The following is a 14,426-nucleotide window of genomic DNA, read 5'->3' as shown; positions in this document are numbered from 1 at the left end:
CTTGTTCCTATGCAGGTTTGATCAGCAAGTAGGTTTACTGTCAGGAGTGTGTTTTACAGGCGGATATAAATCCTGGTGTCTCCCTATTAGGAGAAGAACTATTAGTCTGTCTCTTTTCCTCACTCCCCCACTAATGGCTTCGAGTTGATGCTTTGTATCTCTTAGGTCTGAGGTTGGCAACTTGCGGCCAGAGGGCCCCCATGTGTCCCCGATTTCAAAAGCTTTATGCAAGTGATCAGTTCAGGGCTCTGGCAACAGCAAGTTGTCCCTTGGCCACCAGCCAGCTGGGCAGCAAGGAAGACAGAGTGGAAGGCAAAAAGAGAAGAAGGTGAGATGTCACCCACACACCCATGATTGGCTTCAGCTGGGCCCACAGTCAGCATGCGGCCCCTGGAGATTACCCATGAGAGGTCCATTAACAGGCCTTTCCTGCAGTGGCTCCCCCCTTGTGGAATGCTCTCCCCAGGGAGGCTTGCCTGATGCCTTCATTACATATCTTTATGTGCCAGATGAAAATGTTTGTTTTTGTTTTTATTATGTATTTTGTGTTCTCATTTTGTATTTTTATGTTGTGAACCACCCTGCGACCTTCAGATGAAGGGCAACATAGTAATTTAATTTTAATAAATAATAATAAGGCCTTCATGAGAAAATGGTTGACTACCCTGGCTTAGAAGACATTTCCTAAAGCAGGTGTGGGGAATCTTTGGCCCTCCATGTGTTGCTTAAATACAGCTCCTATCAGCCCCAGTAAGCATACCCAATGGCCAGGGTTCCCCACACCTGTCCTAAAGAATTCAAGGCCTGGTACCTTACACTAAGACCAGAAGTCAGTACAGATTAGCCAAAATGGGTATCATACAAACTTTCCACCCAGCCCCTATCAAGATTGATTCCATCCCTATCGTGATCTGACTGGCACCTGCAGTCTGCACTTACTGAAGCTTCCAAACTGTCTCCAAGGTGAGGCCCACATAGAACACTATACAGTAGACAATGCATGAATATTGGCAGCCTCAAAGAGCAGGGCTGGGTTCAGGAAGACAGCAAAACTGTGAAATCTAACACAAGAGGAATGCTATCGTGCCCAGAGGCGATAGTCTGACCTCCCCAAGGTCGCCAAAGCTGCCCAACCACAGCAATGGTGTGCGGGTTCAATTTCAATGAACCCCAAGTCTGCCTCTCAACAGGAATTCAGAAGAACCAATGTTGCACCTGAATTGGCTGAGAAAGAAAAGCTGTATGCCACTGATGGCACTTCCCAAATGTTGGACTATCTATTCATGTCAATCATATAGACCCTTGCAGGACTCTTTATAATAAAAATCCAAGGGGGTTAAGCAGAAGCCACTCTTTAAATCAGGGGTGAGATACCCTTTTTCTGTCCAAGGGTCACATTAGCTAATGGGCAACCTTCAAAGGTCAGCATTTCAGTGGTGGGGATGGACAGAACAAAAGTGGGAGGAGCAACAGGTGTAAAAGGCAGAAGTTTCCACATACAGTGGTACCTTGGTTCTCAAACTTAATCCGTTCCGGAAGTCTGTTCCAAAACCAAAGCGTTCCAAAACCAAGGTGTGCTTTCTCATAGAGAGTAATGCAAAATGGATTAATCCATTCCAGACTTTAAAAAACAACCCCTAAAACAGCAATTTAACATGAATTTTACTATGTAACAAGACCATTGATCCATAAAATGAAAGCAATAAATAATGTACCGCAGTCACACAATCAATCAATCAGTAGCTGAACTGGGTTCCACACAGTCACACAAAAAAGCTGCAGAAACAAACACACAAAATAAATAGAAAAACAGACAGACCTCAGTGTAACACTCAAAACAGAAGTGTGGCACTCAAATCGGAGGCATAACACTCAAAATGGAAGTGTGGCACTCAAACTGGAAGTGTAACACTCAAAATGGAGCATGTCTAGCTTCCGAAAAATGTTTGCAAACCGGAACACTTACTTCCAGATTTGCAGTGTTTGGGTTCCAAGTTGTTTGAGTACCAAGGCATTTGAGAACCAAGGTACCACTGTACACACATATAAAATTGTGGTTTTATGTTGTAACCGCCCTGAGACCCACAGATATAGGACAGTATACTACTCCTATTACTACTAATAATAACAATAATTATAATAATAATACCCACCACCACCACACACACACCAGATAAGCCAGAGGTGCTATCACAGTTCAAAGATGCATTTCAGCCAGGCAAAAATGCTTGAGAAGGTCATAGAGCAGGGCTGTTGATCTGTGTAGCCTGGGGGATGGGCGTGGCTTGTGAAAAGTCCTGGGGGCCAGACAGTAAAGCCTGTAGGGCTACATCCAAATATACCCAGATAGGAAGGAGTAGAACTGCAGTGGAAATCAATCCCTGAACTTTCCAATCTACCAAAGGATTGCACAAAGATTTAGGGGTCAAGAGTACCAAAAACTGCTGAGAGGTCCGGCAAGGCCAACAAGCTCAAAGTCCCATGTTGATCTCCAGTCAAGATTGCCCAGCAATGGCTGTGGCAGGAACACACTCGGATGTGTCTTGCTCACCCTGCAGCGAAGCAGCTGTAATGACTGTGGTAGATACTTGCACAGCGCCAGGCCTTTGCACAACAGCAAAAGGGTGTTTGCTGATGACCTTACAACATGTTTTGGCCTGCCTTGTGTGTTTATCCTATGCTTTACCTTCTCAGTGGCTTTAACTGAGGCTAAGGTCTGTAGTGTTCACACTCATATTGTACCTTTGATGTCTGTTCCACTGCACACCCCAAGGATATTTGTTAATATTTGCTCAACAACCAATTTCTGAGAAAAAACATACAAGTCTGGGATTCATCAATCCAAGTAACAGAATTATCACTCTATCCATCTATGCTGTACACATGAGTACAGCAGTTTCTTTACCTCTTTTGCTGGAGAACATGGTAAGAAGGAAGTAGATGGTAATCATTCCCATTTCACAGGCTGAGATGTTTCACGGTGGTCTGTCTTATCAGCTTCAGATTCAGGGAGACTCCCAAGATCATGGCACCTATGCATTACTGTATAAAAGGAACTATCATGAGAAAAATGAAATGCAAAAGATATGTTATTTTACTCTTCATTGGACCTACATAGGTTGGTATGAGTGCATATGCACCTTTGAGCTTCTCAAAACTCTTAACCAGATAAATGAAACCCATCTGATTAAAAGTGCTGTGAGAGTTTAAAAAAGAGCACACTCCTACACCAGCTTGATAATAAATAATATAATTGTACCTACTTTCCACCATGTATCCTTGGGATCAACATTAGAATAAGTGAATTACTGGGGTACAGGAGAGTATACAAATATTCTAACTCATTCTTCATAAACCAGAGACGGTACTGAAGTAAAGCACTTTAGGCGAATACTAAATGTACTAAGTCTTGAACCGGTTTAAACTGGTTAAAAGAATATGTTAGCATGTTTTGTTGGCTGAGAAAAACAAGATGGAACAGCTCAGATCTTATGATAAAGTTAGCAACAAAAAGAGGAAAGGAATTTGTAGGAGAGCCTTGGATGAGAAGGGGTTGTGGCCTCACTGGATGACCCAGAGAAGGCCCCCTGACACAAGAAAAGGAAAAGTGTGCATTTACTACAGATATTACTCAATTCACAGTCAAGTGCCTCAGACAACACTTCACATTGTAGAGCCATTCCGTCACCCCACCTTCACCCCACTTCTCACAAAGAGCAGTGGTGGCAAGCCTTTGTCTGAACTGTACTATTTCAAATTTTATTCACATGGGAGTTTACTACACAAACACATGAGAGTCCTACAAATTAGGGAGAAGGCAGGCAGACCTTCACCCTGACATCTAGATCTGCTCTTTTAACAAGGCCTATGCCTAGAGGTTCTTGCTTCAGGAAACTTACCTAGCTCACTGCCACTACTGGGACTGGGAGTTCTTTTCTCCCTTCTCCAGAAGCACCAGAATAATTCATGTATAAGCATGCTGACAACTCTCTCCATCACCAATTAATCCAGAAACAATTTCTCCTATTCTAGCGTTTTTCATGCTTTCACAGGTGTTTACCATCACACTGTAATTCTGTTTCTACTTACTTTGAAGCTCCATTGAAATCAGCAGGATTTACTGCTAAGTAAATGAGAAAAGACTTCTAATTGCATTCCAAATACAAGATCACACACAACAATTTGAATCAAGGAAACACTCACCAGTTAGGTTTCTAAACCACACAAGTTAAAGACTATTCATGTTTTTTGAGTGGGCTTCATCAAACCTAATGTTTGGAATTTTTTGTTCTAACTGAGTTTATGTCAGCCAATGGCACACAGCAGACACACAAAAGTTCCTTGCAGCTCCCTAAAGACTTACTAGATTTATTATGGTGTTTGCTTTCTTGATTTACACTTCACTTTATCAGGGATAAAATTGCCCTATCATTTCTTGGCAGGGCCTCTTGTGCCTTTAAAAGCTGCATTCAACAGGTGCTGCTTTTTTTCTCAGACAGACCACTGCTACTTTGTGGCATGAAAAATTGCACCTCTTGAGACCCTGGCAAGAAAAAAAGTGGCATTCCCTACAGGAGAATTGGGAAGACTGGGGAGGAGGGAGTTGTCTGGGCTGGAAGTGAATGACATCAATAAAATGCTGTTTGCATATGAGCTCTGTCTGAAACTGTTATCAGATCCTTGTCCTTCCCTAGTCTTAACTAACCATTTCAAAGGGAATGCAAATGCCTGTGTCTTGTGCCTTGGGTGCAATAAAGTAATGTTGCCTCTGTTTTTGTGGTTTTGCGGGCACACACGCTAAACCCTGTCTGTGGTGCCTACCCCTTTCCCCAAATGATAAGACAAGAGACCAGAGTATGGGTTCAAATTGGCCACAACTTTATTGAACTTCAGAAGTGGGAAACTTGGCACAGGCCTTGGCAGGTAACCCTCTCAGCCCACCTGGCTGAGGATATGCAGGCAGTTGAGGCCCAGTGAGAGGGGACTGCAAAGCACAAACTTACACAGCATGCCCTTCCACCGACCTCGTCCGGGGAGTTTGACCTACATGCCGCCGCTCTAGGGCCAGGGACTCCCGGTTTTGCCCTTTAATGGGCCCTGCAAGCGCCGCCGCATGGGGAGGGAGCATGAATGCATCCCCCCCCCAACTTGATGATTGACTAAAGGCTACCTTGCCAAGGCCTAAAACCGCCAAAGTTGTGACGAAATTGCTACGGGAAAGGCGAAACCTGCCAATGCAGGGAAAATTCCTTTCCAGTTCTGAATACAGCAACCATCTTACGACCGCAGCAGCGCCCGCTGACCTGGAATGCAAAATATTAGCCTGTAAAGAAGGAATCATTAAATTGAAGATCGCTAACCTAAGCTGAAATTTAAAAGGCAAGAAATATTAATTGAGGAGGGTGGGTGGGCAATCCTGGAAGGAAGAAAGGCAAAAGAGGCTTGAGCCCAGGAGTCAGCCTCTTTTCCTTTTGGCCTTAGGCCCGCCCCCGGCCAGCCATCCATTACCCTCCCTGACCGAGGGTGGGTCAAAGGCCAGCTCAGGCAGGTGTGTGCCACCCGCCCAGGTGAGCCTCGAACGGTGCCGCAAACCCCGCCCACCTGTGGGGATGGGAGGGCGGATATTGTCAGGTTGCCCAGCACATAGGTTTTCCTATGCCTTATTTCAGAAAAATAAGTCTTATATTAAATTGATAAGAGCAATGCATCTACACAGCATTCATTGTTCTTCTAACATATACACTCAACCCTCTAACCCTTCCCATGTTTTCTTAGCCCCAAATTCCATTGACCTCAATGGTAGTTACTTCTTGGTTGCAGCACTGTAGCCTGATACTGGAGCAACCTTGCCCTTTAGTCCAGGGATGGAGAACCACTCGACCTCCAGATGCTGTTGGACTACAACTCCCATTTTCCATGACTACTGGCCATGCTAGCTAGGGCTGATGAGAGATAGGGCTGTTATAAGAAGAAGAAGAAGAAACTACTCCTTTTCCCTTATGGGTTACAAAAGAGCCTGTATAGAGTCCTCATGTAGGTTTTTTATCGGTAGGAGAAAATAACAGAGGCCAACCAGAGAATATTGAGAAGCAAAGCAGCTAGTAAGCCTGATCTTTATTAAAGCTGTTGCAACATGGTGCTCCCCACACACGCAGGAAGGAGGAGGAGACCCAGAACATTGGTGTGCAAACTCTTATATAGACATTTGAAATTGCCTCCCCTGTAGCTCAAGACCACCCCCAATACATCATACATACATCACAGAAGGGGCGGTCTACAGCAGAAATCTGAGTGTTGCTTTTCTCCTGTCTGCAGGATACCTAATAATGGACCACTGATTGCATTACCTGGGCCATTTGACCAATATTTTGTGATGATGACAACTTAATTCCTGAATCCAGGTCACAGGCTCACCCTATTCATACACAGACACACTCTTAAGACAGGATTTGTGAACAAAGAGACAGTGGGGAGGCTTTTCCATTTCCTTCCTCCTTTCAGAGAAGTATTTGAGGTGACTGAGTCAAAATGGCTTTAGGACTGTTTTCCTGTACTGTTTCCAGACATGTGGTTTATATATTTATGTATGCGTTTGCCTTGTACAGTTATGAACATTTATTATATATATATAAGACCTTAAAATTCCTATAACAGGGTGGTAGTCAACTAATGTGTTCTGTCAGCGCAAGAATTTCCACTTGTGCAAAGGGACTTTGCCTCCCTGTCTTTTCCCTGTGAATGCCCCACACCCAACCCAAATCTGCTGCAAAGGGCTGGGGAAACCCCCAGAGCATATTTGGATGGTGGGGGGAGGAGGTGAGAACTTTCCATTGCAAACAGAAAACCTTTTGCTGATGGAATGTTTGCAGAGTGCTGCTACGCTTGGTACAACCCCTGGAACCCACCAACACCCGAAGGAGCCATAGGTTCCCCATCCTCGTTTTAGTCAGTGGTAGAGCACACAGAATGAGCCCAGCCCATTCTATAGTGGGATTGCAGGCAGGCAGACAGACAGATATTCATTCATTCTCTCTCCTGCAGTCTGAAGAGAAACAGTCCATTCTGCCACTTTAGGACTGTTGCACCTCATCCTCTCTGGATTTTACAGCATGTGCTACTAGCCTAGTTTCTGTGCTTAGCTTGCTTACAACTTCCCTGTTTTGGAGATTTTACTTCCATCTTTTATGCTCTTCTATGGCAGATGGGGGAGAAGGAAACCAGGATGAAGCTCATAGTTGACATTTGAAGAGTTCTGCCAGTGGATATGGTTTGGATAAGCACTCCACTACTGCTGCTGCTTAGCATTTCTGAAGCTTTAGCTGAGTGCTGTGTGCTGTGCTACAGAACACAGAAGTGTTGGTGTCACCCCATGGCTTGCAATTTACACAAGAAAGACAGGAAGTGAGGGGTGGACCAGTGAGGAAGTCCTGTGGGTATGGAGGATCAAGCAACGTGAGGCCAGGGGGTTCACAAAAGCCTGCCCTGGGGCTTTTTTCCTCCTCTTTGTTCCTGCTTGGACTTGTAGTGTGTGTGTGTGTGTGCGTGTGTGTGTGCATGTGTATCAGAGACAGAGCGAGAGAAGCATCTGCAAAATGCACTGCAGAGCCCTAGAGCCCTATTTCTGTGCTTCCCCTGGTGTGCTCAGCCCTAGAAGCCACTGATGTGTATGTTATGAAGGGCAGCTCGAAGAAAAGGGAGCATGGGGAATGGGAAGGCAACCAAGCTGTACCTCTGGGTGGCAACCAGCATGAAGCGGAGGAGCAACACTTTCAGATGCAAGAGAAGGATGATTGAATCCTTGCCTGCAGCGCCAACATACAGTATACACAGGAGGGGACAGTGTGTTGGCACAGAGGCCATGTCTCCCAGCCTTGGCCTAGTGACCAACAATTAGCTTTCAAGGGTGTTTGTTTCTCCAGCTAAGGGAATACCTTCCACATTGTCAGGACCAAAAAGTCTGAGTCTCTTTGCACCTCACATGGAAACCAGAGGGAGTGAGGCTGTTGGAATGAATAATGCACCTTCTTTCTCTTCTTTCAGTGCCTCATGCAAAGGGAGCCTTTGTGAGGTTTCCCTGAAGGGAGAATCCATGTGCTCTTGTTGTGGATATATATCTCCCTCCATGTGTGCATATGTAGATGTGAAAATTATCCCTTTGCATCAGGCGTCAGAAGGGTGAAAGGGGGAGTGCGGCTCACTTACACATCCCTTGCTTTGGCCTCACATGTGAGGCCACTTGCAGACACCCACAGGAGCAAAGTGGTCCACGAGATAAAGATCAGCTTAACTCCTGCCACCCCTATGTCAAGTTGCATAGTTACTAGTCACAATGATTATATTCTATCTAGACTGACAGAGGCAATATGTCTCGGAATGCTTATTTTTAACAGGTAAATTTGATTGATTGATTGATTGATTGATTGAATCATGTGAGTTTACCAAAGGACTGCATAGTCCTCTTTGAGGGGGCATGGGGAAAGAGGAAATCTGCTTCATCCATCCATATACTCTCCAAAATTACAAACCTTATTGTAGCCTTCATAGGTATTGCTCTTAGAAGCTTGTGGGACACTGATTTGGTTAAGACTGGGGGAACTCAGGATGTGAGGCTTGAGGGTTTCAAAACTCCCCCAAAACACACCTCAATTCCTATATTCAAGCATTTGTCCACTTTCAAAGCTTAATTTTCTTCCCTATCAATATTTCATTGGCTTGAACTAACTGCTACTTTCTCTTTGGAGCCCTCTAGTGTCCATGAGGCTTTATGGCTTTAGGCACTTTCCCCATGAAATTATTACCATAATATCCTTCAGTTCCGTTTTATAAAGTACAGAAAAAAGAATAAAGAACGTATTATAAAAGCAAACAAGAAAAGTTACAAATTTTTCTTACTCTTTTTTCCAAATCTGTTGGACTTCCCCACATCCTCCCAACCCTGCATTCTCTGTGATACATGACGTCTGCAATTTGTTAACTTATTTCAATGCTTATTGTATCTTCCTTTTTATCATGTTACCCAATTTCAAATGTATTATAACCCAAATTATGTACATTTTCATTTTAACACAATAAAGTTGTTTCATTATTCTATCTCTGACTCCTTGTACCTTAATTTCCATTTCTTAAATTTAATATTACTGAAGCTAGAATTTCCTAGAGGGTGCGTTTTTTAACATTCATACAACTTATAATGTTTTTCCAAATAATCTTTAAATTTTCTCCAATCCTCCTCGAATGTTTCTTCTCCCAAGTCTCGGATTCTGCCAGTCATTTCGGCCAATTCCATATAGTCCATCAACTGCGTGTGCCATTCCTCCAGTGTGGGTAAATCTTGTGTCTTCCAATATTTTGCAATCAGGATCCTTGCTGCTGTAGTAGCATACATAAAAAAAGTTCTGTCCTTCTTAAACACTCTCCGGTCCACCATGCCCAGGAGGAAGGCCTCTGGTTTCTTAGGTAAGGTAAATCTCAGTACCTTTTTTAGTTCATTATGAATCATTTCCCAGAAGGCCTTCACTTTCGGGCAGGTCCACCAGAGGTGAAAAAATGTCCCTTCCGCCTCTTTACATTTCCAACATTTGTTGTCAGACAGGTGATATATCTTAGCAAGCTTGACTGGGGTCATGTACCACCGGTATATCATTTTCATAATGTTTTCCTTCAAGGCACTACATGCCGTAAATTTCATTCCGGTGTTCCATAACCTTTCCCAGTCTTCAAACATAATGTTATGCCCCAAATCCTGCGCCCACTTTATCATGGCGGATTTGACTGTCTCATCCTGAGTATTCCATTTAAGCAGCAGGTTGTACATTCTCGAAAGTAGTTTACTTTTTGGTTCTAACAATTCTGTCTCTAGTTTCGATTTTTCCACCTGGAATCCAACCTTCTTGTCTACCTTAAAGACCTCTTGAATTTGTGCATAATGCAACCAATCTCGCACCTTGTTTTTTAATTTTTCCAAGCTCTGCAACCTCCAATTGTCTCCAATCTTTTCAATAATTTCCCCATATTTAGGCCAATTGGCTTCCATATTAGGTCTCTTACGTGCCTTGGCCTCCACCGGTGAGAGCCACCTCGGAGTCTTACTCTCCAATAAGTCTTTATATTTTGTCCAGACCATTAAAATTGCTCTCCTGACAATGTGGTTTTTAAACAGTTTGTGCACTTTAACCTTGTCATACCACAAATATGCATGCCACCCAAAAGCATTGTCAAACCCTTCCAGATCTAGGACATCAGTGTTTTCCAGTAAAATCCAATCTTTCAACCAGCAGAAGGCTGCAGCTTCATAATATAACCTCAAGTCTGGCAGGGCAAATCCCCCTCTTTCTTTCGCGTCAGTTAGTATCTTAAACTTTATTCGGGGCTTTTTGCCCTGCCAAACAAACTTGGAAATATCCCTCTGCCACTTTCCAAAACATTCCACCTTGTCCACGACCTGTAGGGTCTGAAACAAAAATAGCATTTTTGGCAATACATTCATCTTTATAGCTGCTATTCGGCCCAACAAGGAAAGTTTCAATCTTGACCATGTTTCCAAATCTCTTTTGATTTCTAACCAACATTTCTCATAATTGTCCTTAAACAGATTCAAATTTTTGGAGGTCAGATACACCCCTAGGTATTTTACTTTTTTAACCACATTTAATTCTGTTTCTTTCACAAACTCATCTGTTTCTGTACTTGTCAAATTTTTTGCTATAACCTTAGTTTTTTGTTTGTTCAGCTTAAATCCCGCCACCTGACCAAAGTCCGAAATTAATTCTAACACTCTTTTAGTACTAGAGACAGGCTCCTGCAATGTTAATACCAGGTCATCTGCAAATGCTTTCAATTTATATTGTTTCACTCCGACCTCAATTCCCTGTACCAACCGGTCCTTTCTAATCATGTTCAATAGCACCTCCAGAACTGAAATAAACAATAGGGGGGATAGGGGGCACCCCTGCCGTGTCCCTTTTTCAATTTTAAACTCCTCTGTCACCACATTGTTTACTATCAATTTCGCTTTTTGTTCTGAGTATATTGCTTCTATTCCATTTTCAAACCCCCGCCCCACTCCCATCCCTTCCAAGTTTTTCTTCATAAACATCCAGGAAATATTGTCGAAGGCTTTCTCCGCATCAATAAAGATTAACACCGCTCTAGTGTTTAATTTTGTTTGTAGAAGTTCCAAAATATCGATGATGTTTCTTGTGTTGCCAAACAAATGCCTACCAGGGAGAAAGCCAGCCTGGTCTTTATGGATCACTTCATTAAGCACTTTTTTAAACCTACTTGCCAAAATGTCTGCAAAAATTTTGTAATCCACATTTAGGAGTGAGATGGGGCGGTAGTTCTTCAGCTGAGTCTTTTCAGTTTCTAGTTTGGGTATCAATGTGATGAAGGCTTCTTTCCACGTTTCCGGTGCCTTCCTCCCCTCCATAATCTGGTTACAAACCTCCAACAAAGGCTGTATCAAATAGTCTTTCAAAACCTTATAGTATTTGGAGGTAAGTCCGTCGGGGCCTGGAGATTTGCCTAGTTGTAGGTTCTGAATGGCACTTTCAATTTCTTGCTGTGTAATGTTACTATTCAGGGTTGTTCTCATTTCCTGAGGTATTTTCTGTAATCCATTGGTTTTAAGAAATTGGTCCACCTCCGAGTCTTTCTGTGGCCCTTGTGAATAAAGTTCTTTGAAATATCTCTGGAAGCACTTTCTAATTTCCTCGGGTCTCTGAACCATTCTCCCATCAATTTCTAGATTTGTAACAGTATTAAGTTTTTGTCTCTTTTTCAACTGCCATGCTAGCAGTTTCCCACACTTATTTGCTGATTCAAAGGATCTTTGTTTCATTTGTTTAATTTTCCATTCCACCTCTTGATTTATCAATTTCAAATATTGTACTTGGAAGAATTTCACTTCTCTCAGCACCTCCTTCGACTTTGGCCTAGATCTTAATTTTTTCTCTCCATCTCTTATTTTTTCCAATATCTTCTCCTTCTTTTCATTCCAGAATTTTTTCTTGATCGTATTTTGTTGTATTAGAAACCCTCTCATGACTGCTTTACTTGTGTCCCAGATTATTCTTTTTTCCACAGTAGTATTTAAATTTATTTCAAAATAGTCCTTCAAAGTTTTTTGGGCCTTCTTAACAATTTTCTCGTCCCTTAATAAGGTGTCATTCATTTTCCATTTGAAGGATCCGGTTGTATTTAGTCTCAATTCCATTTTCAAAGCATTATGGTCGGAGCAGGTTTTTGGGCAGATTTCCACCTTTCTAGTCTTGGGTGCCAGTCCTCTAGTTATCCATATTTGGTCGATTCGTGTCCATGTCAGATGAGCTTCAGAAAAGAAAGTCCCTTCTTTTCCTAGGGGGTTCTTAACCCTCCATATGTCAATCAAGTCCACATTGTCAGTCATTTCAAAAAAAGTTTTAGGTAGTCTGCCATCTTTCGTTATGTTAGCACTTTGCGACTTATCCATATTTACAGACACAACCCCATTCATGTCACCCATCATAATGATGTTGTTATAGTCTAAGTAGTCCAGCATAATCTCATGCAGCTTCTTGAAAAATTCCGATTTTCCTTCATTTGGGGCGTAAATTCCTAATATCAGAAATTTTTCTCCTTGTGTCTGAATTTCAATCGCCAAAATTCTGCCATGTTCATCTTTAAATAAGAATTTCGGTGACAGGCTCTCCTTTGCGTATATCACCACACCTCTTTTCTTCACTTTATCCGAAGAGATAAATTCTTGGCCTAGTCTTTTATTAATTAACACTTTTCTGTGGAGCCTTGTCACATGCGTTTCTTGCAGGCAAATAATGTCCAAATGTTCTTTTTTCAATATATGAAATACTTTTCTTCTTTTTTCCGGAGAATTTCCGCCATTTATATTCCAACTAAGAAGCTGCAGCGACATCCTGATCTAATTGGTAGGTCTACAATGGTGGGTCTACAATGGGGTGTCTAGGCTTCCCCCCGATCCCGGAGGTAGTAATGTTGGTCCAGATCCAGACGGTGTAGGCTTTGGAGATGGTCCCGGTGGTGGTGGAGGCCAAGAAGCTGCAGCTCCTTTCTGGAGGTCCTCCTCGTGGTCGTGTAAGAACTTCTGTTGGTCCTCCGGTGTTTTAATTCTTACTTTCCTTCCTTTGTAAGTAAAAGATAGTCCTTGCGGAAACTCCCACCTATAAGGGATTGTGTTATATCTCAACAGTTTGGTCAAATCTGTATAAGTAGTCCTAAGGTCCAAAAGGTGTTTAGGTATGTCTCTGTAAATTTCAGCCTTTTTTCCTTCTATCTCCAAGGGTTTTTTAAAATGTAGGCCTAGCATCTTATCTCTTTCCTCTCTCGATCTCAAAATAACCAAACAGTCTCTGGACTTGTCCTTCTTTATCAATTTTCCCAGTCTAAAGGCAGTCACAATTTTAAAATCCTTATCTTCCTCTATCACCCAGAATTTGGAGAACAAAAGTGTCAAAAATCCCTGTAAGTTTCCCTCCTCCAATTCTGGGATAGCCCTTAATCTGAGATTATTTTCCTTACTTTTCAATTCAACCAATGACAGGTAGGCTTGTTGTTCCCCTACCTGTCTTTTCAGAGGCCTTACTTCCCCCCTAATCTCATCAACCTTTTTGTTCGCCTGTTCTGCTTTTTGACAAGCTTCCACCGCAAGCTTATAATTTTCAGTGGTTGCCCCTTGTAATTTTTCAATTGCCTGGGTATGATGGGAAACTTGCTCAGATAATTTAGTGATAGAGGATGTAGCTTGGTCAATTTTTGATGATTGATTGTCCACTTTTTGATTTAAAATTCCAAGTTGTTCCAAGATTTGCTTCAGGACTATTTCAGATCCTCCAGTTGCCATATCTTCTGCAGCAGGCTCTGCAGCAGGCTCTTCAAATTCCACCTCCTGTGCTGTTAGCACAGTTGGAACGGATGATCTTCGTTGATGAGATAGGGTTGTTTGTACAAGTTGCCCTGGTTTCTTTTCTTTCTCTTTAGCTTTAGCTGCTCTTGTTCTCCCTGTACCACTCATTCCACACCTGCCTCTGTTCAAGGTCAAATTTTCTTTTGTTTCATAAGTTAGACAAAGTCCAGAATGTAAACAATTTAACCACAGAGAGTCACAATAAAGTACAGTTCCCAGGCCTCTATATCTCCACAATCCTCTAGGTGGGGGTATTTCAAAGTTTCAAGGAAGGAGAGAACTCTTGTCCGCCATTGAAGTTCTTATATTCCCTATGTTAAGTCTTTGATAGTTCCAGAGCACAAAAGGAAGTTTCCACAGGCTTTCCTTGACTTAAAAAGAAGCCACAAGGTGTCAAGAAAGGTCCCAGCAACAATGTTTTAACGTTAATGTCTCAATCTATGTATCAATTAAGCTCCAATAACAGTATCAGCAGTCTGACAGCTCTCCTTTGCACACTGACAGCCCG

At 42.5% G+C, this 14,426-nt stretch overlaps 1 protein-coding gene across 7 annotated transcripts in view; it reads right to left on the bottom strand.

Annotated features, from left to right (window-relative positions):
* CDK5R2 (cyclin dependent kinase 5 regulatory subunit 2) overlaps positions 1–14,426 on the bottom strand; it is an 87,420-nt gene that overhangs the window by 40,075 nt on the left and 32,919 nt on the right. For 6 of the 7 annotated variants that reach the window (XR_014566792.1, XR_014566793.1, XM_083749307.1 and 3 more), the window contains one exon: positions 2,906–3,056. The gene's annotated coding sequence lies outside the window, so the exon portion shown is untranslated. The remainder of the gene's footprint in view (positions 1–2,905; positions 3,057–14,426) is intronic. The other variant, XM_083749304.1, reaches the window with a different exon arrangement.

The sequence above is a fragment of the Podarcis gaigeae genome (genome assembly GCF_964106915.1).
Source record: "Podarcis gaigeae genome assembly, chromosome: 1".
NCBI classification, from domain to species: Eukaryota; Metazoa; Chordata; class Lepidosauria; order Squamata; family Lacertidae; genus Podarcis; species Podarcis gaigeae.
The sequence above is the reverse complement of the archived record's forward strand: the minus strand, read 5'-3'. Positions and strand labels throughout refer to the sequence as shown.